Here is a 25,295-nt window from a genome sequence, read left to right as displayed (position 1 = left end):
AGACATTTTTTTTATTTGTAATGCCCCAAGAATATAAATATTTTATGGTACTGCCTTCTATGTCCCATTGCCATGCTCTCTCTATCTTATATGATCCTGGAAGGTTGTGAACCAGAATAGTGCCACTGCATGGGGGTTCCAGGAAGAGGAGAGCAGGTGATCTTCACTCCTGGAATGTCCAGGAGCTGTCCTTGAGCACCATCTCCACAAGTTCCCAGTATGAAAGGAGGCAAGGAGTTCTGGAAGCGGGGCTAGCAGATCACACAGATCTGGTCACTGATCTTTGTTTGTTTGTGTTTGGGTGTAGAGCAGCCTGGGGTAAAGATTACATACACCTCAATGGTGTCTACCAAATGTACTATCTGGAAATATGTTCAGTTTTAGTGTAGGGTGTCTCACTGAATTCACCCTGTTTGGAATTGCTCAGTTTTGCATCATAATCTCAAAGCTTGGAACTAAAACTTTTTTTCATAAGGCATCTTGTACTACATAGAGGGGTATCCTCAGGGCATTGTATACATTAATATTCCATCCATGGTTGTAGCAAGTAGTTAATTTCTCATTTTGCAGTGAGCGGCAAGAGACTAGATTACTGATTTGATTATAATCAAACGTGCATCATGTTCATAGATACAATGAAGTGGAGGCATTAATGCACTGCTGACCACATTTTGCTGTTTCACCTGGAAGGTGTTTTGGGGCTGGTAAAATTCATTCATTTATGGACAAAAAAATTAACACCACTAAACAGTAGCAATACTTTAATTTAGCTAATTAAACTTTTATGGGTGGCACAGATATTTACTTTATGCCTCTTTCAAAGTTTGGCAAAGGGAAATAACTCTCAAGGGTTGGTTTTGCTGCAATCTGTCATATCTTGTTAGAATATTTCCAACTCCTACTGATTTAAAACAACACAAGCCAAACTTCCCTTTTTTTTCCTGAATAAAGGACAGGAAAGAGTGTACAGTAACCACAGCTAATGAGTAAATACTATAACTGAACTAAACACTCTTCTCTAGGTTATGTAGAAACTGTATCGAATAAATATCTCTACCAATAATTAGCTCCTGCCTCTTGGGAAAAGCCTTCAGGACAATACTGGGGGAAATGCTCAGAAATTTTAATAACCATCCTGGTATGCAGTTATCAGATGAAATAGAAATAAATACAAGTGTATGGTTTCCTAAGGCCACTAGTAAAAAAATATGGGAGAGGTGTGTGTGTGTGTGTGTGTGTGTGTGCGTGTGCAAGGCAAAGAGCTGCACCTGAGCAAATGACTACCGTGTTCCTCATGCTGCTCACCACCAGCTGCTTCAGGTATGTCTCTCCAGGTACTCCTGTAATTGGACTGGAATTAAATACTTTCCAACAAAATAGCTGCTGTGCACCAAAGGATGGGCTTCAGTGTTGCCAATCTAAAATATTAAAAAACCATGAGATTTCTAAAAATAATTTTGGGTTCCTTCCATTTGTTTTCTGGTTTATGACCTGTTAGGGTTCCTCTGTTTTAAAGCTTTTCTCTTCACCATGAGAGCTAGCAATTTCCGTTTTTAATGAAAGGTGAGATTCTCATGTAATCATGACACTCCGGGAGCTGTAGATTTAAAAACCAACCCAGCAGATAGTGTGAGACTTTGATAATATCACAAGACTTGCCAAAACTGCATAAGGAAGCCTGCTGTTGGCTACACCCAGTTTTTACCTACACTGCCTGTTTGCCGTCTTTTGTGCCTGATTCTATCCTATTGGCTCAGATTTAATTCTCAGGGATAGTGGTGTAATTCTTGAGGCAGACAGTTCGTGTGGTTCTCTTGGATCACAGGTCAGAGCAGCTGTTGCTACAAGCTTTGACACTGTGCAGCATGAGGCAAGGAATAATGGTTCTTCCCTGACCCACTTACTCATCTGATGCCACTTTCAGCCCCACCCTCAAGCCATCCTTGAATTCCCTGAAGAAAAGGGCTGAGAGTGTGCCTCTTAGCTGTCAGACTCCTTGTTCTCTTCAACGTACTCCTACAGACCAACACAGGGCCAGATGCAGCCTGACTCAAAGCGTGTCATGCGTCTCTGTCGCAGGATAGAGAGGAGTTCCTTTGTAAGATAAGTGCTACCGTTGTTGCAAAACAGTTGTGTTAAGGACATGGCTGGGTGAGGCTGGCTTTGAGCTTGGTGGGGAGGTGTGTGGTGACATGGAGGAAACTAATTAATAAAAAAAATATGTACCTGTCAGACATGGCTGCTGTAATAGAGACTGCTATGGAAAAAATTGACAGCTTCTCACCGAGTCCTATGCGCCATAGCTCCGCCATCAGCTTCCTTATTCAAAACTAGTCTCAGGCCTGGATGCACAAAAGGAGTGAGGTGCCTAAGTCCCTGTTTTAGGTGCCTATCTGCCGGTTTCAGATCTACTGCAAGGCACAAAATTCTACTGAACCCTGTATGTGCCTAAACTCACTCAGCTCTATCATGCTGAACTTTTGTGAATCACGGTCAAAGGGTACGTCTATGCAGCAAAAATCAACAATGCAGCAGTGAGTCTGAGACTGGATCAACTGATTCGGGTTCTCAGGGTTCACACTATGGGGCTAAAAACAGCATTGTAGTCGCTTGGCCTGGAGTCTGGGTTCTGAGACCCACCGTGAGGGGAAAGTGATTTTCTCGGTGTGTGATGCTTACTGTCAAAATTCCTAGCTACTTTTATGCATCTAGGCTAATGTGCCCCCTCATCCAGTGGAGACATGCCATCAAACACATTAGTAGTCCCTAGCCTGCATCGTTTGTTTGCAGGATATCCACCGCAGATGCTGCATGGGTGTACTGGGAAGGGCAGAGGCTGCCTGGCAGCCATCAGCATACCCTCAAAGGACAAGATTTTGCCCCGATTACTGATTTGAAGTGCAAATTACTTTATAATGCTGCATGATTCTTCTCTCTTACCTGTGTAAATTGGGATTCATAATCACTGAAGTCAATTGGGCTTCACCAGTGTAAGAGTGAAATCTGAATTGGGCCCAGTATTGTTAACACTGAGTCATCTCCACACTTCTAAAGGGAACAAGCCAGGCAAAATAAAAGCAGGTTTACGGAAACCTGCCATGTTAGTTCCCCCTTTCTCACTTTTATCCTAAGAACATGAGATTTGTTTTTATTGCCTCTGAATAGAAACTTCTTAAATATCTTTCATGTGGAAAGTGGATGAGAGCTGCAGGGTTTTTAAAATCTGTTGCCTTCTGTTCTTCTGAGTGGTTTGTGTAACGAGGACCTTTCAAAGAGGATTTGGTTAAGGGGAGACTTCCGTTTTTTTCTGAACTGCCTTTCATAGTCATAGATTCGAAGGCAAGAAGGGACCATTATGATAATCTAGTCTGATCTAGCCTTCGACTCTTGAATAAAGTACTGAAAATATTATTACTTTCTTGCCTTCATGTGTGTGTCCATATTCTCTGTTAGTGTAGGAGTTATTTAGGTGCCTACACCACTTGTTGGTGTTTGTGTTTCTTCTCTTTTGACTCTGTTTATCTTACAGATCACTAGTTCCATAGATTGATACTTTGGATTACCTTTCTGCTTCTAAAAATATTATTTACAAGTTTAGTTTTGTTTACATTTCCCCCCTCTCCCCCATGTATTCACATGGGACCATTAAGATTTTTGCATATCCTTTGTCATACCCTTGTTGCTTTTGCTAAAACACTCATTAATTTGTTCTAAAACCTGAAATTGCCTTTCTTGGGTTGATGTGTTGCAAATATCTTCACAGTCATAGCTAACGCTGATTCTCTGTTTCTGTGGTTAGACTTTCAATTTATTTAATTCCTGCCACTTTTTAATGGTTGCCTTATACTTCTTGTCTTACTTTCTGGCTTGTGTTAAGCATTCCTCAGAATTGTAAAATTATTAGTGCTGGATAGTATCTTTATTGGGTCATATAACCCATTTCCCTGGATGATGGCAGGATTTCAGGGACACTGAATTTCGAGAAAAGACGTAAGTTTGGCTAAATTTGAATGAAAGAAGAAAAATAACTTTTGTGTTTTACCGTGTTTGTCCTGAACAAACCAGATAGCTTCTAGGAAATTACAATTTTGGAAGGATATAGGTACAGGTTATGCTGTATGCACACTGCTATAGTCTCCCAGGCTGCTGGGCAGCCTGAGATAGCTTTCTCATTTGTCATGCAATACAATAAAATCTGATGCAGATTTGCAGACCTGCACAATAGTGATAAGACAGCCAAGCCTATTTCAGCACTGCACAGGATTTACAAGAGGGTATAATTTAGTGAATTGTTGCCAGCATTTTATTTGCAGGTCTATTGCTATTGATATTCAGTCATTCTGTGGGCAAAGCAGTAGCTGTTTTATTTTCTTGCAAAAACCTGTCAGACCTGTGTGTCTGGATGGAGGGGAAATCTTTTTTTCAAGATGTGAACAAACGTTTTAGGATTAAAAATCTTTGGGCCTGATACTGGCTCAGTGGCTAATCCATATTCCTTTGAGCAGTTCTGTTGCCTTCAATGAATTGTTCATATCGGTAAAGTGGGACTACCAATGAGAGTAAGGAAGGATTTTTAGGATTAGGCCGTTCATTAATGAAGTGAGAACATTTTATTTTTATAGGCTACTCATGCTTTAACCTTCCTGTGCTGATCAGTAAAATGTTTGGTCCCCAGACTGGGAATGGAGTTCCTTCTCCAGAGGTTAGTGATGCTTTTAGGTTCTGGTTGGAAGAGAATAGAGAGGGGAGAAAAAAACAAGACTAGATAAGTCCTGTCATTATGGTTCCAAGTTGAAATGATGAAACTGAAATATCTGTGGTTAGCCGCTTAAAATCTGCAGTGACCTAAAGTAATTTGGATTAGAGGCAAATTGGAATATTTTTTGAAGGGATTTCAAGAGCCATCTCATGATAATCCTAACAAGCTATAAAACAACTGATTATGTATTCAGATCTACTTAAAACTGATAGGAGAGAATTACATGCATTTGAATTTTTGCAGTTTAATTTCTCTCACACGACATGCAGAGTCTGGATATGTTTATTTACTGTTTGGTAATGTGTGTGGGTGTTTAGTTTTTATTTTTTTAGCTCATTTGATAGCTATTATCTGTCATTTCTCATCCACTCCTTCACCCCCAATTATTATATCCAGTTTCAGTTCTACAGCATCATCCGTGCAGTAGCTGGGTGCTGAGAAGTGCTAAGCAGTCTTGTCAATTTTTTAAAATTACATTTTCGGTTTAACTATGTATTCATATGAAAGGCCATTTTTAGTACATTACTGTTTGTATTTCAGAGGCCACTGGGGAGCTGTACCCTGAATATTCAGCCTACCATGCAGCTGGTGTGGCACGGGAGAGAGGGTGACACACACGTTCCAAAAAGAGATGGGGAAGAGGCAGGGCCAACCTTTCTCTCTACCAGCCTGGTGGGTGCACCCGGGAGTAGGCTGCTTCATCTCAAGGGCCATGTGCACTAAGGAGCTTGGGGGAATGTTGGTTTTTTTGCGGGCCAGCATTGGGGCAGCTCTTGCTATAAACTTTAGCTAAAGGCCTCACTTTACACCAAAGTAAGTGTAATGTGAATCCCTAAGGTTTTTTTTTAAACTCTTAACTTTTATAGATTAACAGTAGAATTGAGCTGCTTTGAATTTGTCTATTCCCAGAAAGCTGAGACCACGTGCAATCGGGGATGGATTATTGCAATATCTAAAAACCATAATTTTTGTGGTTAGGAGACAGTAAAGGTGTAAGGTGCCATGATGAAGTCATGACAGTTTGATACCTCACAGGATATTATCAAAATAGCTTGTTTATCAGGGAGTGAGGGGGTTGGAAGGGAGCTGAGCATTCTGATTAGGGTGCCCACCTGTGTTGTAATTTTAAATAGCCAAGTGTCATAATCTGAATTTAACTTAATCATTTGATCAGCATTTCACTACTGTTAAAGTTATGTTAATTTACAATTTGGAATGAGTATCAAGTCAAATGGTATAGTGGGTATCTTAACTGTGGATAAAATATAACTTACCACATTGCCAGCATGCAACCAAAATAAGTATCAGAATATTTTAAATTGCTTTTTGTTCCTACTGTTCATTATTGTTGCATATAACTATACTGAAAACTCGACTTTGCTATTCACTGCATGCCTTTCTTAGCTTATATACAGTATATATTACCATAACTGTGTTTAAAATGCCCCTTATAGAAATATAAAGGGATAAAGGAAACAACTATGTTGAGACCTTAATGAAATCATGCACCTTTTTGGCTACTGTGAGCCAGATTCTGATTTCACATTAGTGTAAATCTAAAGTAACTATTAATTTCACTAGTTACTCTGGACTTACTTTGATGTAACTAAGATAAGAGTCTGACTTTATTCCTTTTAAGAGCAAAGGAATGAAGCACATTTATTTATCTGAATTAGCTTATATTTATAAGTTGACAGTTAAAATGAAATACAATCATGTCACTTTGCATCTCTTTAGGTCACAATGATTGTTTTCCCGAGGAAGAACTCTAGTGGCTCACTCAATAGCTTGTCTTCTCACCAACTGAAGTTGGTCCAATACAAAATATTACCTCACCCACCTTGTCTCTCTCTGTTTTCCAAACCACATGCTACACTTTAGGACTGTGTGCCACTTTGCTAGGGATAACCACATATGAAGCAAGTGCTTATGTGGTAAAAGTGCATACTAGCAAAAGCTCAGAAGCTGAGTTGCCCCATTCTGTGCTGTCAGTTGCTGCCAAAAATTATGGGTATGGTCTGAAAAATAACAGGCTACTCTGTTGAAGACATAAAGGGATAGGGAATTCCATGTATTATAGGCCTAATGTGCTTCTGCTCAGCACCACATACCAACCCTTCCTCCCCCTCAGTATCTGTCTTGCCAACTTGCCATTGGCTTTCCACCATCAGGTGCGTGAACAGGACTCCTCAAAGAGGTTTGCATGCATTAACTCACTGTTGCCTTTTGCAACAGAAGTAGTGATTAATTCTCTCCTTTACTTATTATCGTCAGTTTTTGGGGTGGGGGGAGCAGAGATCATAACTTGGTGCAGGTTCACTCTTCCCATGGTGCTTCCGGGTAAGTGCGTCTATTTTTGATAAGTTGCAAATGTATTGTGTAAATTATACTGTGCCATTGAGCATTCACTTTACTATAGACTTCTTCCCCCTTTGTTGTATTTATGGATGGGAGCGTCTGACCCGTGATAAGTGTTGATGATACAGTAATAATAGAAGTTCTTCATAACACTATACAGACATTAGCTAATTAATCATTCCAGCACAGCTGCAAAATGAGAAACCAGTGCCCTTCTTTTCACATATCTAATATGTTTGTATTTAACTGACATGTTTTTGATGTTTTGAAGAAAATGAAGAATACATGCTAATTTTGCGCAATGAAAGTTTAGATGCTTTGTTTTATTTAGCACCTGGGATCTCCAAGCACAGTACTTTCAATGAAATCATCATATATTAGCATACAAATTAACCAACTCTGTTATCCTGAGTTTCTCCAAACCCTTCCTTCTTTCAGAAATCAAAGGAATGAATTGATGTTGAATTGCGTGCACAAGCAGGAAGAAAGCTGTTCATGTCGTGAATACAAGTAACTGAACAAAGAAGTTTGTGCTATTCAGTCCCTGCATGTAAAAGTTTTAAGATGGCAATTACAAATCTTGAGCTCTTTCCTTAAGAAGAAATTGCTTTGGATTTAAGCTGCCATGAAATATTTCTCCCTTTGTCTGGTAAAACTCATACAAGTTGGTGCTATTAAACTAATTGTCATCCTCTCTATTGCTATAGTTTAATGAAGATTTAATACAGGTCTTTTCACATACATGCCAGTTATTACACAGAGGATGAAGTAACATATCTTAATGGTTCATGCAAAATTTCTAGAGTAGGAGGAAGTGAGTGCCAAAAGTGTTGTGTATTCCACACGGAAAACATTTTTGGTGTACAGCTGAAATGGAGTTTTGGAATGAAGAGAGGGTGACCAGAGAGCAAGTGTGAAAAATCGGGATGAGGGTAATAGGCACCTATATAAGTCAAAGCCCCAAATATTGGGACTGTCCCTATAAAGGCGGGACATCTAGTCACCCTCAGTGAAGATGAAGCATCTCATAATGTTCAATAATTGGGGGGAAAAAGGGGTGCCTGCACATGGCACTTCATCAGGCTGATTTTACGCTTCTGCTTACAAATTTTAAGGCATGATGTTGTGCATGAAAGCAAATTTATTTGGCAAGGTGCTGAGCATCTTCCCCTCAGGATAATGGGAAATGAGGGTGCTGAAGGCATTACATGACCATTACTTGGCATTACATGACCAGCGGAACTTGCGTGCCACCAAGCAGAGCTACTTTGAGAAATGTTATTCATTCTCAGCTGGTAATTCTTTTGAATAAAGTTCATATGCTGCCTTAGAATGGGCAAAATCTCATGAGAAATGTTGCTGCTGGTGGTTTTTTGTGAGATTTAAGCTGAATCTAAATTGGAACTAGAAAGGAGTTTTTCCTGACCTGGAAGAAAATAGGAGGGTCGGGGAAAAAATTGGTCTGTCTCAGAAATGCCTTCAAATGCAGAGCCTCCTGGAATTCAAAGGAGTTTAGACCAAGGTTTTGGTTCTGACTCCTCTAGCTTTAACAGAACAGTTGGTAGATTTTCCCTCCCCCCCACCCCTTCGAATCTTTTCCATTCTGTAACTCATTGGTCAGTCCTAAAAATAAAAGTTCACAGTATTCACAGTAGATTCTAGATGTTTATCTATATATTGTCTGGCTCTAGAACCATTATTGAGAGAGTGGTTTATGATCAAACATTTCTTAACACTGCCATTTTCCTCAGTATACTGTAGGCTTTATGTTTCTGAGTTTCTTTGTAGAGTTATACCCCTCTGGTCCAGTTTTTGACATAGCTGCTTTCTTTTCTTTATATGTAACCATACCTTTAGTCCATTATTTAGGTTCTTCCCTCCTACTTCACCCCGGTGTCACTGATTTAGAGCGATTCGGATTGCTTTGTAAATTGGGCGTAAGCAAACAATGTGTTTTAACATGCCTAAATGTATCCATTTAGGAACAAAGAACGTAGGCTATACTTACAGGATGGGGGACTCTATCCTGGAAAGCAGTGACTCTGACAAAGATTTGGGGGTCAAGGTGAATAATCAGCTGAACATGAGCTCAGTGTGATGTGGTGGCCAAAAGAACTAATGTGATCCTGGGTTCCATAAACTGGGGTATCTTGAGTAGGAGTAGAGAGGTTATTTTACCTCTGTATTTGGCACTGGTGTGAAAGTTGCTGGAATAGGGTGTCCAGTTCTGGTGACCACAGTTCAAGAAGAATTTTGATAAATTGGAGAAGGTTCAGAGAAGAGCCCCAAGAATGTTTTTATGTTGGGGACAGTCTAAGGCCTGGGCTGTACAGGAGGTCAGGCTAGATGATCGTATTGGTCCCTCCTGGCCTAAATCTATAAATCTATAAGATTAAACCCAGGGTTGTGAGTTCAATCCTTGAGGGGGCCACTTAGGGATCTGGGGCAAAAATTGGTCCTGCTAGTGAAGGCAGGGGGCTGGACTTGATGACCTTTCAAGGTCCCTTCCAGTTCTAGGAGATTGGTATAAGCAGCTTTCTTTGGAGAGACAGCACACTACAGCATCATTGGAGATTTTTAAAGAGCAGGTTAGATAAACACCTGTCAAGAATGGTTTAGATAATACTTAGTCCTGCCATGAGTGCAGAGGGTTGGACTAGATGACCTTTTGAGGTTCCTTCCAGTCCTATGATTCTATCAACTTTTTAATTTTGTACCCCAAAAGTTAAGGGAGTATTGCTTCCTCCTTTACCTTAACAATCACACTTTCTTGAGATTGGTTTGGCTGGAATCTGTAAAGTTATCCATCAGGTCAGTTTTGCCAGGGAACCTGCCAGCACTTCAGCAAATGCTTACCTAAGAGTACTGTTTATTCATTCAGAGTGCATACATAGTTCTGTGACTTAGACTTCAGAAATTGCTGCAGTATGGTGCAGTGGTACAACAGCTAACTGTGCCTCCTTTGACACTGAGCCCCAGGATTGTTTCTCACTGCAGCTAGCTCGGTTAGTACTCCTCAGCCCCACTGTGTAAAGGACCTGTGATGTCAGTATAATTAAGATGAGTTAATTTCTTCAAGCAGGTTGCAATAAAATAATGTAATGTGGTTATACAATATAGTATGAATCACACAGTTTGGAATCCTATTGTACAACAAATATATCTTGATAAGTGAAGAGAATGTGTTTAGTATCCAGATTATCAAAGCAAGCCCAATTAAGTCTGACCTTAGGGGTCTGTCAAATCACTTCAATAGAAAGCATCAGTATCCAGGGTATTGTCCATCAGCGCTGTACCATACTCATTCCATGTCTCTTCACAGCCTTTTCGATAAGTGGGCAAATAATTCTGGTGCATTTATTATGAAAAGTTGGACATCTTAAAGGAAAACAGTGAATTAGAATGTTAACTTAAAAAAATTCTAGTTTTGGACAGGGCACGCTTTAGAATGTCCTGAATCTTAAAAAAAAGAAATGGACAAAACCCCTCTGTTATCCGGCTTGTTTATTAAAGGCCCATCTGTGAGAAAGAAATGGACTGTACAAAGGGCTGGCAAATGCACAAATTAAACAAATTGAAACATGGTGGAAAATGTCTTTTTGCTAATTTCTTTCATTTGTGGTAACCATAGCTGATGTAATTATAGATGGTAAAGAATTTTCAGACAGGTATAACTTTATTTTCCAATTTGGTAGTAATTCTTTATACAAGGTGAATCAGTTGAACATCTTTTTGTATGTAGACATACTGGACTTACCATTAACTACATGCCTCTCCAGTCCTATTTCATTTATTCTTCTATCCATTTGGATGTTGAGCTAAACTATTGCTACTTTGAATACAGAACTGAAGTCAAGTAGAGCAACAAAATTGCTGTAGAGCTCATTGCCCTTGGTAAGAATTTTCATCATGATCATATTATCTTGGGACTCTTGCCTTGCAGGTCAAGTCATATAGATCAGAGGGTACTAACTGCAGCCAGTTCACCTCAGTGCTTAATCCTGTTCTGCCTAACAACTAACACACAGCTGCTATATAAAACTGATTCAGCAAACCACTTAATATGCTTAGCCTTAAGCATGTGAGTAGTCCCATCCTTAGCTAAGTGCATGAGCATCTGTTTGAGTCCCATTGACTTCAGTAGGGTGTGCTTAAGTATCTCGCTAAATTTGTGCACCTATGGGCCAATCCTGTCAATATTTACTACTAGGTGTAGTGCTTAATACTGTGAGTAGTCCTGTTGACTTCATTGGAACTAGTTACAGTATTTAGCAGTGCACCCAGTAGTGTTTGCATGATTGGGTCCTATACCACTTCTGATGTGTCTTCAATGTGAGACCATCATAATTTGGAAGAACTTTGGTTCTTAATGATACTAGTTATAGGGATGATGCCCCTTACTTAGTATTCTTGTTTAACTTCTGCAGAAATTCCAGATACCATCTCAGTAGCTGCTGTTTGTCTTCTGTTGTTTTTCTACAGACATTGAATGCCAAAGTGTTGTGTGCTGGCTGGCTGTTAATGTAGAAAATACTGTTCAAACTAAATTTATTAAAAACAGAATTTAACCTAAAATTGGAGTCAAGCTTTAAAATCTCTCTCTACCTCTGGAAAACAAAGTTCATCCAAACCCCAGCACTTAATCCAAGTCTAAAAATGAAACAAATACACAACTCCATATTCAGTTAATGTTTATGAAGAATTCAAAAGCACAAACTCTATTTTAGTGCCAAGTAAGAGAACCTAATTTCATTCCTGAATTCTCCTTATTGGTTAACTTATTTTTAGTAGCCTGAGTGTATTACTCCTGGGGGCACTCTATGTCAATAAATTAAAAATTCTGCGCACACTATTTTAAAATTCTGCAAATTTTATTTGTCAAAATAACACTACATAATCATGCCAGTTTCAATTATTTTGGTAATTTATTTCAGAATACTTGTCAGCAAGTATGTCTGTAATAGTACAGACACCCACAAAAATTCCCACAGGAGTAGAGCGTTAAAGAAACCACCATGACAACCCAGTTCCTGTTTCTCTGCCCTCTCTCCCCCACCCCTCCCAGAGTCCAGCGGGGGGGGGGGGAGGAGCAGACAGCCACAAACCACCTCCCACCTTGAGTCCAGCCATGGTCCCCACTCAGCCAATACACCCAACCCCCCTCCCTCCCAGAGCCCAGCCGCAGGGCCCCCCCTTGCCCAGATACCTTTACCCCTTCCCCCAGAGCCCAGATACCCCCTTCACCCTCCTCCCCAGAGTCCAGCTGTGACACCCCTCCCCCCCCGAGCCCAGGGATCCAGAGGGAGAAACAGCCTGGTGCTGGCTCCCAGGCTTGTGTGGAGTTTCCTGTGTGCCACCCTCTCCTTCCCTCAGGGCGTGTTGGGAACTGGTGCTGCCAGAAACCCTCTAGCTCCCTCCCTTTCCCCCTGACAGGGTCTTACATAAGAACATAAGAAAGGCCGTACCGGGTCAGACCAAAGGTCCATCTAGCCCAGTATCTGTCTACCGACAGTGGCCAATGCCAGGTGCCCCTGAGGGAGTGAATCTAACAGGCAATGATCAAGTGATCTCTCTCCTGCCATCCATCTCCATCCTCTGACGAACAGAGGCTAGGGACACCATTCTTATCCATCCTGGCTAATAGCCATTTATGGACTTAGCCACCATGAATTTATCCAGTCCCCTTTTAAACATTGTTATAGTCCTAGCCTTCACAACCTCCTCAGGTAAGGAGTTCCACAAGTTGACTGTAAGAAGAACTTCCTTTTATTTGTTTTAAACCTGCTGCCTATTAATTTCCTTTGGTGACCCCTAGTTCTTGTATTATGGGAATAAGTAAATAACTTTTCCTTATCCACTTTCTCAACATCACTCATGATTTTATATACCTCTATCATGTCCCCCCTTAGTCTTCTCTTTTCCAAACTGAAGAGTCCTAGCCTCTTCAATCTTTCCTCATATGGGACCCTCTCTAAACCCCTAATCATTTTAGTTGCTCTTTTCTGAACCTTTTCTAGTGCTAGAATATCTTTTTGAGGTGAGAGACCACATCTGTACACAGTATTCATGGATTTATATAAGGGCAATAATATATTCTCAGTCTTATTCTCTATCCCCTTTTTAATGATTCCTAACATCCTGTTTGCTTTTGACCGCCTCTGCACACTACATCTTCAGAGAACTATCCACGATAACTCCAAGATCTTTTCCTGACTCGCTAAATTAGCCCCCATCATGTTGTATGTATAGTTTTTTTCCAATGTGCATTACTTTACATTTATCCACATTAAATTTCATTTGCCATTTTGTTGCCCAATCACTTAGTTTTGTGAGATCTTTTGAAGTTCTTCACAATCTGCTTTGGTCTTAACTATCTTGAGTAGTTTAGTATCATCTGCAAACTTTGCCACCTCACTGTTTACCCTTTCTCCAGATCATTTATGAATAAATTGAATAGGATTGGTCCTAGGACTGACCCTTGGAACACCACTAGTTACCCCTCTCCATTCTGAGAATTTACCATTAATTCCTACCCTTTGTTCCCTGTCCTTTAACCAGTTCTCAATCCATGAAAGGACCTTTCCTTTTATCCCATGACAGCTTAATTTACGTAAGAGCCTTTGGTGAGGGACCTTGTCAAAGGCTTTCTGGAAATCTAAGTACACTATGTCCACCGGATCCCCTTGTCCACATGTTTGTTGAAAAGAACTCTAATAGATTAGTAAGACACGATTTCCCTTTACAGAAACCATGTTGACTATTGCTCAAGAGTTTATGTTTTTCTATGTGTCTGACAATTTTATTCTTTACTATTGTTTCAACTAATTTGTTAAACTTACCGGTCTGTAATTGCCGGATCATTTAAATATTGGCGTTACATTAGCTAACTTCCAGTCATTGGGTACCAAGCCAATTTAAAGGACAGGTTACAAACCTTAGTTAATAGTTTTCTCATTTGAGTTCTTTCAGAACTCTTGGGTGAATGCCATCTGGTCCCGTGACTTGTTAATGTTGAGTTTATCAATTAATTCCAAAACCTCCTCTAGTGACACTTCAATCTGTGACAGTTCCTCAGATTTGTCACCTACAAAAGCCAGCTCAGGTTTGGGAATCTCCCTAACATCCTCAGCCGTGAAGACTGAAGCAAAGAATCCATTTAGTTTCTCCGCAATGACTTTATCGTCTTTAAGCGCTCCTTTGAATTTTGATCATCAAGGGGCCCCACTGGTTGTTTAGCAGGCTTCCTGCTTCTGATGTACTTAAAAACATTTTGTTATTTCCTTTGGTGTTTTTGGCTTTCAAACTCCTCTTTGGCTTTTCTTATTACAAGCTTGCACTTAAGTTGGCAGTGTTTGTGCTCCTTTCTATTTGCCTCACTAGGATTTGACTTCCACTTTTAAAGGAAGTCTTTTATCTCTCACTGCTTCTTTTACATGGTTGTTAAGCCACGGTGGCTCTTTTTAGTTCTTTACTGTTTTTCTTAATTTGGGGTATACATTGAAGTTGGGCCTCTATTATGGTGTCTTTACAAAGATTTCACTTTAGTCACTGTACCTTTTAACTTTTGTCTAACTAACCCCTCATTTTTGTATAGTTCCCCTTTTGAAATTAAAGGCCACAGTGTTGGGTAGTTGAGATGTTCTTCCCACCACAGGGATGTTGAATGCTATTGTATTATGGTCACTATTTCCAAGCGGTCCTGCTATAGTTACCTCTTGGACCAGCTCCTGCGCTCCACTCAGGATTAAATCTAGACTTGCCTCTCCCCTTGTGGGTTCCCGCACCAGCTGCTCCATGAAGCAATCATTTAAAGTATCGAGAAATTTTATCTCTGCATTTCGTCCTGAAGTGAAATGTTCCCAGTCAATATGGGGATAATTGAAATCCCCCACTATTATTGGGTTCTTAATTTTGATAGCCTCTGTAATTTCCCTTAGCATTTCATCATCACTATTACTGTCCTGGTCAGGTGGTCGATAATAGATCCCTACTGTTATATTTTTACTAGAGCATGAAATTTCTATCCATAGAGACTCTATGGAACCTGTGGATTTGCTTAAGATTTTTACTTCATTTGAATCTACACTCCTCCCCCTGCACGGCCTGTTCTGTCCTTCCGATATATTTTGTACCCCGGAATGATTGTGTCCCATTGATTGCTCTCAGTCCACCAGGTTTCTGTGATGCCTATTATATCTATATCCTCCTTTATCACAAGGCACTCTAGTTCACCCATCTTATTATTTAGACTTCTGGCATTTGTGTACAAGCACTTTAAAAACTTGTCCCTGTTTATTAGCCTGCCTTTTTCTGATGTGCCAGATTCTTTTTTATGTGACTGTTTATCGTCTGATCCGGCCCTTACATTATACTTCTCATTCCTCTGCTCCTGACTATAACCTGGAGATTCTCTATCATCAGACTCTCCCCTAAGAGAAGTCTGTGTCCGATCCACACGCTCCTCTGCAGCAGTCGGCTTTCCCCCATCTCCTAGTTTAAAAACTGCTCTACAACCTTTTAATGTTTAGTGCCAGCAGTCTGGTTCCACTTTGGTTTAGGTGGAGCCCATCTCTCCTGTATAGGCTCCTCCCATCCCAGAAGTTTCCCCAGTTCCTAATGAACGTGAACCCCTCCTCTCTACACCATCGTCTCATCCACGCATTGAGACTCTGAAGCTCTGCCTGCCTACCTGGCCCTGAACCGGGAGCATTTCTGAAAATGCCACCATAGACGTCCTGGATTTCAGTCTCTTCCCTAGCAGCCTAAATTTGGCTTCCAGGACATCTCTCCTACCCTTCCCTATGTCATTGGTACCTACATGTACCACGACCACCGGCTCCTCCCCAGCACCACACATAAGTCTATCTAGATGCCTCGAGAGATCCGCAACCTTCGCACCAGGCAGGCAAGTCACCATACAGTTCTCCCGGTCATCACAGACCCAGCTATCTACATTTCTAATAATCGAATCTCCCATTACTAACACCTGCCTTTTCCTAGAAACTGGAGTTCCCTCCCCCAGAGAGGCAACCTCAGTGCGAGAGGCAACCCCAGCACCATCTGGAAGGAGGGTCCGGAAGGTTTCCTCTGCTCCCATTGACTGCTCTACTTCCTGGGCCCTTCTTCCTCCTCAACAGCACAGGAGCTGTCTAGCGGAGGTGGGACAATTCTACAGTGTCCCGGAAAGCCTCATCAACATACCTCTCTGCCTCTCTCAGCTCCTCCAGTTCCGCCACCCTGGCCTCCAAAGTCCGTACATGGTCTCTGAGGGCCAGGACCGACTGCACACATACGCCACCCGCCCACAGGGCAGGTAATCATACATGCGACAGTCAGTGCAATAAACTGGATAGCCTCCACTCTGCTGCTGGGCTTCTGCCTGCATTGTCTCCTAGTTAGTGAAAGGGTGGTTTAAGGAAAGTATGTGCGAGGTGGGCTCTGCCAGGTCCAGTGCCCCTAGAGGCGACCAGCAGCACTGCAGCCCATTTCTGTAGGGGAAAGAAAATTCTGTGTGCACAACATTAATTTTTGCAAAATTCTGCATTGTGCAGTGGTGCAGAATTCCCCCAGGAGTAGTATATTCTAGCTAGTGTGAAGAGACCTCCACTGGTATGTGTAGTATATCCTACTTTTACTTTTTACAGTTTATTAGAAGGATGGAAATGAACGCTCTAGAAAAGTCAAGTTGTGAGAGAATCCACAATGCTCGGTGTGAGAGGCATGTTGCATATTCTCCATCTTAACATTAGTCCTTCAGGAGTATATTTGAGATAGTTGGAACCTATTTAAGGCTCACAGGTGCCTAGAGTAAGGTTCTTCTCTTCCACACTGTTTTTCATTCACATTATGGGATCACATCCCCTTCCTCCCCTCCTCCCCCGCTCCCCAGATCACATTCAAGACTGGAACAGGTTACAACTTTCGAGGGCCTGAGAGCAGCCTCCTCACTTAAAACATGGCCTGTGTGTCCTCTGCTGCTGTTCAGAAAGGGGAGACCTGCAGATCCACATGGCTTCGGTATCTGTAATGGTAGATCCCCAAGAAAGAACATGGCTTGCTCCAAAGTAGATAGATGCTTTAATACCAAATCCACAGACTCTTGTACCCTATCTTAGTGCACCAACTGTTCAAGATCTGATTTTATGAGACTAAATTACTACCAACCTTAGCTACATTTCTGAGCAATGCATAAATTATTCTAATATCTTACTATAGCTACCTGAGCGTTTAATATCGTTCAGCTCAACCAGGGATCGAAAAGCTTGCTCTGGGGAACACTCTATTCCTGATGCTACTGGGAGGACTTTGGGCACCTAAACAAATGAGGTTATATGCAGTTCTTTCATCCGTGACAGTAATACTATGGAGGATCAATCTAATGTAATAAAAAAATCAAAGCACAATTCAGTAAACATTACTAGCATATATTAAAATGAAAACATGTTCAAGAGAAAACAATGCAGTGGAAATTGCTTGTACAAAAATTCCTTGCATATTGCTTCAAGTAAATTATATTTGATTTATTTTTCTGAGATTGTAACTTTTATGAAAAAGATACAATTTTCTCCAAAAGTCTATACTGTTTCTTTTTGTGCATATGTATTGTGCCCAGCTATTTGGACCTTCAATTTCAACCAAAGATAGTTTGTTTTTCACTTCTTTATGAGAAATCAATAGTAAAGAATGACCACGGTAGATTAAAAAATCTTTATAGATCACATGTGAACATAGATATACAGTAACTCCTCATTTAATGTCCTCCCACTTAACATTAGGTCCCTGCTCAATTAGGGAACATGCTCATTTAAAGTTGTGCAATGCTCCCTTATAATGGTGTTTGGCTGCCTGCTTGTAAGATTCTGTAGAAGAGCAGCGACTTTACAAGGGAGCATTGCATAAGTTGCTTCTCTGCCTCCTCCCCTTTCCTCCCAGTGCTTCCTCCCTCTTTCTGGGAGGGAGGGGCAGGAGCGGGGAAGCCCCGTGTCTCCACTCCTCCCCCTCCTTCCCAGAAAGTCCTAAGTCCCTCCAAACAGCTGTTTGGCACCGCTTAGGACTTTGGGGATTTGGGGAAGGGATGTAGTGTGCTCTGGAGAGGAGGTGGAGTGGGGGTGGGAAGAGGTGGGCCTGGAGTGGAGCGGGGACAGGAAGAGGTGGGCCTGGAGCATTCCCGGCAAAGTCCAAGCCTGTTCTTCACCAGGGAAGCTGCCGTTGCTGCTGCAAAGGTGCTTCCTAGTGTCCTTGCCTGCAGTGGGCTGTGCCTGGGTGGGGTAAGCCAGAGGCACTTCCCAAACATAGTACAGTACAGTACTGTACAGTATATAATGCCTTTTTGTCTGCCCCCAAAATTTTTTCCTTGGAACCTAACCCCCCACATTTACATTAAATCTTATGGGGAAATTGGATTTGTTTAACATTGTTTCACTTAAAGTTGCATTTTTCAGGAACATAACTACAATGTTAAGTGAGGAGTTACTGTAGATTTAGTACTAACAGTGCTTGACAAGCATGGATTGGCAGACCAGCCCTCCATCAAATTTATAAACACAGATCCACAAAAATCATAGTGCACACATTCCACAAACCTTGTAGCCAGAAGAAATCTGGTAAGCTTTCCACTTAATACACTTGTTTCTTTTAATGAACAGAATTTCATCCTTAGTTTGGCAGTGTACATCAGTGCCATTTCCACTATTTGCCTCTTTAGGAGACAATCTCTTGTTCCTTAGTGTCACAGTCATCATGTATTTTAAATGGCACTGGTTGAGTTGAAGAATTTTTTTCCCCACCTCATCCACAGCATCTGCAAAATCTTTACTGATGGAACTCTCCTGAGTTTTGGGTAATCTTGCCTTGGCTCCGTAACCATTGCATGTTGGCTCCATAGCAGAGTTGCATTGCCTTGACACCATAGGAGTGATGTATGTTTATTGCTTGTGAGGAGCTGTTGCCTTATTTTGGGGATAGAATTAATCAGATCAGAAGTGGTCTGATTGAGTCTGTGAAAACAGTAGCACCCTGAGAGATGAAAAATTTATCCTTTATCCTTCAACTAGCTACTTGGTAGATGGACTCTTGTCCTTTGTGGTTGATGTAAAGCGAGTGGGAGACTCTGGGCGCTCTATTGATTATTATTTCTATCTGTTAACACTTCTCTTGTAGAGAGCAAAATGCCAGATGGTCTTTATTAATGATTGACTAGCTCTGCTATCTTTCTACATTCATGTAGTATATATTTTTGTCAGCTTGAAATTTTAGTTCCAGTTGCCATTCTCTCTTTAACAGAACATTACCAAGAAAGTGATGCTGCAAACATGGAATCCACAGACTTTTTGGAACCGTCTGTCTTTTCAGATCAGAGTGTGTAGCATAATTGAAATTCTGGGATCTTGATGGAGATTCTCTTACTGGCAGCAGACAAGAATAAAGAGGGTCATGCTGATTTCTTTAGTCTTTGATACTAGGAAACCATTGACCACGAAGTACTGCTTGCTTGCAGCAGTGTGCAGCTTGGTATGTCTCTGAAAATTCAGGCCCACTGAATAGTCAAATTAGGCAGTTGCTAGTCCTCTTGGGAAGATCTTTTCAACTGGATCTCATCAATGTATTAGTGTTAATGCTATGGTAGCGGTGATATATTTTGAGCTATTGTAACATAGGTTGCTGCTGATACAGAAACTGAAAAGGAAACTTCTCCACTACTGTAAGTTTCCTTTTCATCAAATCCAGAGCTTACAGTTTTACCACTTCACCTGTTTCTAGATGAAATACAGACCTGTATGTAAGTGACCTGTATGCCTCAACCATGACAAAAAAGGAAGAGATGTTTGGCAGGAGGAAGCATTTAGCGGATTGGGCTGGTATGACACCTGCACAATTTAGGAAGAGTTTATACTTTTTATTTTTAAACCAAATGATTCAGTCATCCAGGAAAAGTTGAGGCCTGATCAGTATTATGAGTTGTTTTGATGGCTTATAGAATTCTGGTGTGTGATTAGTATGGTACATGATCGCTGATGTTCCCTTGACAGATTGGCAGTGCTGTTAGTGTGGGTGGATATCTATTTTGTATTTTTAATTATTGGTTCTTTCTTCAAGACCTGCGTAGTTTAATCAGCTTAGATGGGCTCAGGTTCTTAAACATATCATGTCATTCCAGGTTTCAGTGATTTAGGTTTACTTTTGATGGAAAAGGTAGACTCTTTCAGATTGGGGGGGGAGTTTTGAAAATGACAATAAATATTTTTTTGATTTCTCTAGGTGTTTCTCATTCATTTTTTTTATTGTGTTTTAAAATCTTTTTAAATAGACTATATATTTTTGTTAGGATAGTCTGTAGGGGTGAGTGGCTGGTACCCACTAATACTAGATGCCTCAATTTTTGAGTGGCCAGTCTGACATACCTTGAGGCTGAATAGCCACAACTTTGAAGGCAGTAGTCAAGATGTAGGTACTCAACTTCTCTGAAAACCAGGCTCAAGTTGAGAAGCAAAAAAAAAAGGCATCCAAAATCATTGACAGCTTCTGAAGATATAGGCTTCTCTGACTCAGTTTCTCCAACTGCAAAATAAAAATTCTACATCCCCACTTTTCCTGTTATGAAGATTAACAAGCGAACATGCTTTGGTGTAGTGAACAATGGGACTTGTGTCTTTGCATCAAGGGGAGAGCAGTCTCTCTTTCAGTGAGTTGTCAGTGTACAGTTTCTTCAGGACTAGTATGGAATAGGGAACCCATGGCCATCTTTGGTCCAGTCTTGGTGTCAAGATCCTGCAGATCTGCCTTAATCAGAACTCCTATGAAATGGGAGTTTTTTACTTGAGTGTGGACTGCAGGATTTGGCTATCAAAACAAAATTAAGCACAATTTCCCCCCTTTCTTGACTCTTTCCAAGTAATACGCAGATACAGAGGGGCAGCCACTGGCTATGTCTACACTGCAATAAAACACCCATGGCTGTCCTGTATCAGCTGACTTGGGCTCATGGGGTTATAGAATTTCAGCGTAGACCTTCAGACTTGGGCTGGAGCCCAGGCTCCAGGACCCCATGAGAGGGAGGGTCCCAGAACCCAGTTTGAAAGTCTACACTGCAATTTTACAGTCCCACAGCCCAAGCCCTGCAAGTCCAAGTCAGTTGACTGGGGCCAGCTGCAGGTGTTTTATTGCAGTGTAGACATACCCTGAATCTCCCTTCTACAGCAGGAACAATGGCCACACCTGGAACGATCCTGTCAAGCTGGTTTGAATGTGGATGTGAAAGAGAGCTTTGTAATTCTCCTAGCTTAATAGAAAACATATATAATCAAGCTGGGGCAGATCACAAAGTAACCTGCTGTGAGTGAAAACAAGGCTTATGTAGTGAATGAGCAGTAGATGGAGAATTCTCTTTTATTATGCTTAATGGTAATAGATTCCAGAAGAGCTTATAATGCAAATTTAGTAATACTGCAGTCTTAAATCGTGTGGGATAAAAATACTCTGTGCTGGAATCCTAATTTTTCTTATGTCATTAGAGGTGTTTGTTCATGAGACTTGTGTAATCTTCCTGTTTGCATACTGTGCCTTGCTGCCAATTAATCTGGAGACAGATCAGTTAAGAAACACTGATCCAGAAATGAGAAAGCATGTCCCTCTATGCAATATTGCCATCAAGTCAATGCAGCACATCCTAAATGTTGGAGTGTAGTGTCCTCATAAAGCATGAACTCGGCTGCTGGTATTAGACCCCAAAGGTTCTGAGTCAGAGATAGGAGCATGGAACATTCTACCTTGTCTCTAGGAGTCAATGTAATTTGTGCATGGTGGCATTTCAGTCCAGTTCTACATCGCTTTAATTTATGCCTGCAGGTCTTTTGCAGTAATTTTGCATATCAGAGCAGTAACAGATACTGTACATTTGTGGCTCTTAAAAATTATAACAACTTGAGCCTGCCAGACACAAAACAGAGCACTGACATCCAAGAGTGAGATTAGTCAAGAACTGGATACATGTATTTATTTTTAGCCTTGGAAATCTACAGTATATCACTGCTTGAATTTAATGAGCAGCCAACAGTTTTTTTTAAAGATATGAAAAGAATACAATAATAACTGCAATTTAGAATATTGTACATGTGGGGGCCGAAATGCTGGCCATGGTGAGTTTTGCTGGCATGAGTGTTAGTAAGAGAATGCACTGTTGCTACTAAAACTTTTCAAGAAGTTGGACTGATGTTTTCATGGAAGTGTACATGGATCAATCTTCCTGGCTCCCCATGCACAGCACTGAACAGCATTGACAGCTTATCCCTAGATGATGAAATTCATGTCTCACATTCTGCACTGCGTGGGTCGTCTTTCTTTCTTTCTTACTTAACCTCTTTCCTCCTCATGTATTAGAGGATTTGCCTTTCCTCCCCACCCCCCATGCCCGATTGGTTTGTCTCTTTATATCTCTCTCCCTGTTGTCTGTCATTATTCCATTGTTTTGTTCCTTACTCTCCTTTGCTTCCTCTGTTTTCTCCTCCCTTTCCCGCCGACCTTCTTTTCTCATCTGCTCAGTGCCTCTTTGGGGAGTTCCTGTGCTACGTAGTACCGTCAATGAAACTGGGTGAGATTTTCAAAGGATTCTATGCTATGCAGGGAGAAGAATCCCCAGAAGCCAGTTAAACAGGCTTTATGGTCCTTTCTGTTGTTGAAGCAACACAAAGGAGTCAAGGGTTTGGCATGATTTAGTTGGGGTTGGTCCTTCTTTGAACGGGGGGTTGGACTAGATGACCTCCTGAGGTCTCTTCCAACCTTAACCTTCTATGATTCTATATTCTGACACCTGTAAATTGGTAATTGAAGACTTGCACTATATTGTTCTGTCTAGCTGAATCAGAGTGGTTTTATTGGCCTGCTAAACCAGGGATCTGGGGCAAAAATCTGTCTGGGGATTGGTCCTGCTTTGAGCAGGGGGTTGACTTAGATGACCTTCTGAGGTCCCTTCCAACCCTGATATTCGATTCTATGTAGATATTTTGCACCAATAATAAGAAAGGCTTACACTGGTGTGACTTGAGGTTTGTCTACATGGGGACATGGGGATATGTCTACACTACGGGATTATTCCGATTTTACATAAACCGGTATTTGGAAACAGATTGTATAAAGTCGAGTGCACGCGGCCACACTAAGCACATTAATTTGGCGGTGTGCGTCCATGTACCTAGGCTAGCGTCGATTTCCAGAGTGGTGCACTGTGGGTAGCTATCCCATAGTTCCCGCAGTCTCCCCTGCCCGTTGGAATTCTGGGTTGAGATCACAATGCATGATGGGGCAAAAACAGTGTCGCGGGTGATTCTGAGTAAAAGTTGTCAGTCAATCCTCCCTCCGTGAAAGCAACGGCAGACAATCATTTTGCGCCCTTTTCCCTGGATTGCCCTGGCAGATGCCATAGCATGGCAACCATGGAGCCTGTTCAGCCGTTTTTCACTGTTACCATATGTCTACTGGATGCTGCTGACAGATGCGGTACTGCAGTGCTACACAGCAGTATCACCTTGCCTTTGCAAGTTGGCAGATATGGTTACCAGTCATATTGTACCATCTGCTGCTGTCATGGGTGCTCTTGGCTGGCCTCGGTGAGGTTGGCCGGGGGCACATGGACAAAAATGGGAATGACTCCCCAGGTCATTCCCTTCTTTAAGTTTTGTCTAAAGGTAGAGTCAGTCCTGCCTAGAATATCAGGCAAGTCTACTAAAGAACCAGAGAGGCAAACAGAGAGGGGTCAGAGCCCCAGACATCCCACAGAAATGATGAGCTGCATGCCATTCTAGGGGATGCCCCTGCAACAACCCCACCTGTTGCTTCTCTCCTCCCACACCCCTCCTGGGCTACCATGGCAGTTATCCCCCTATTTGTGTGATGAAGTAATAAAGAATGCATGAATAAGAAACAACATTGACTTTATTGGGGGGAGGCAGCCTCCAGCTGCTATGATATTCCAGGCAGGACTGAATCTCCAGGAGACAAAGCTTAAAGAAGGGAATGACCAGGAGTCATTCCCATTTTTGCCCAGGTGCCCCCAGCCGACCTCACTGAGGCCAGCCAGGAGCACTCACGGGATGATGATGATGACAACGATGGATACCAGTCATATTGAACCATCTGTCATCAGGAAGGGAAGGCAATGGGATGCTGCTGTGTAGCGCTGCAGCACCGCATCTGCCAGCAGCATCCAGTAGACATACGGTGACATTGAAAAAAGGCGAGAAACAATTTTTTCCCCCTTTTCTTTCACAGGGTGGGGCTGACGACATACACCTTGAACCACCCGCGACAATGTTTTTTACCCTTCAGGCATTGGGAGCTCAGCCAAGAATGCAAATAGTTTTCGGAGAGTGAAGGAACTGTGGGATAGCTAGAGTCCTCAGTCCCCCGTCCCTCCCTCTGTGAGCGTCCATTTGATTCTTTGGCTTTCCATTACGCTTGTCTCAGCTCCTTAAGTTTCACGCAGCACTGTGTTGAGTCCCTGTTGTGGCCTCTGTCTATCATAGCCTTGGAGATTTTTTCAAATGCTTTGGCATTTTGTCTTTTGGAATGGAGTTCTGATAGAAGAGATTCATCTCCCCATACAGAGATCAGCTTCAGTATTTCCCGTACGGTCCATACTGGAGCTCTTTTTTGATTCTGGGACTGCATGGTCACCTGTGCTGATCGGCGCTCCGCGCCGGGCAAACAGGAAATGAAATTCAAAAGTTCACGGGGCTTTTCCTGTCTACCTGGCCAGTGCATCTGAGTTCAGATCGCTGTCCAGAGCGGTCACAATGGTGCACTGTGAGATAGCGCCCGGAGGCTAATACCGTCGAATTGCGGCCACACTAACCCTAATCCAAAATGGCAATACCGATTTCAGCGCTACTCCCCTGGTCACGGAGGAGTACAGATATCGGTATTAAGAGCCCTTTATATCGATATAAAGGGCTTCATTGTGTGGACGGGTGCAGGGTTAATGCGATTTAACACTGCTAAATTTGATATAAACTTGTAGTATAGACCAGGCCTCAGGAAAATTAAATTCACGATGTAAATTTGATTTTGAAGTGGTTTAGTTAAACCACATTAAATCCCTGTGTTGACACTAATTCTGACTGATAATGTCCACACAAGGATTTAATATGGTTTAACTAAATCCACTTAAAAAATTACTTCGGATTAA

At 41.7% G+C, this 25,295-nt stretch overlaps 1 protein-coding gene across 4 annotated transcripts in view; it reads left to right on the top strand.

The window, feature by feature from the left end:
• APBA2 (amyloid beta precursor protein binding family A member 2) overlaps nucleotides 1–25,295 on the top strand; it is a 237,062-nt gene that overhangs the window by 22,898 nt on the left and 188,869 nt on the right. Inside the window, exon 3 of one of the 4 annotated variants that reach the window (XM_039491758.1) lies at nucleotides 104–272. The exons of the other annotated variants lie outside the window; for them this stretch is intronic. The gene's annotated coding sequence lies outside the window, so the exon portion shown is untranslated. The remainder of the gene's footprint in view (nucleotides 1–103; nucleotides 273–25,295) is intronic. 4 annotated transcript variants of the gene reach the window in all.

This window comes from Mauremys reevesii, linkage group 10, assembly GCF_016161935.1.
Source record: "Mauremys reevesii isolate NIE-2019 linkage group 10, ASM1616193v1, whole genome shotgun sequence".
In the NCBI taxonomy this organism is placed as follows: Eukaryota; Metazoa; Chordata; order Testudines; family Geoemydidae; genus Mauremys; species Mauremys reevesii.
The sequence above is the reverse complement of the archived record's forward strand: the minus strand, read 5'-3'. Positions and strand labels throughout refer to the sequence as shown.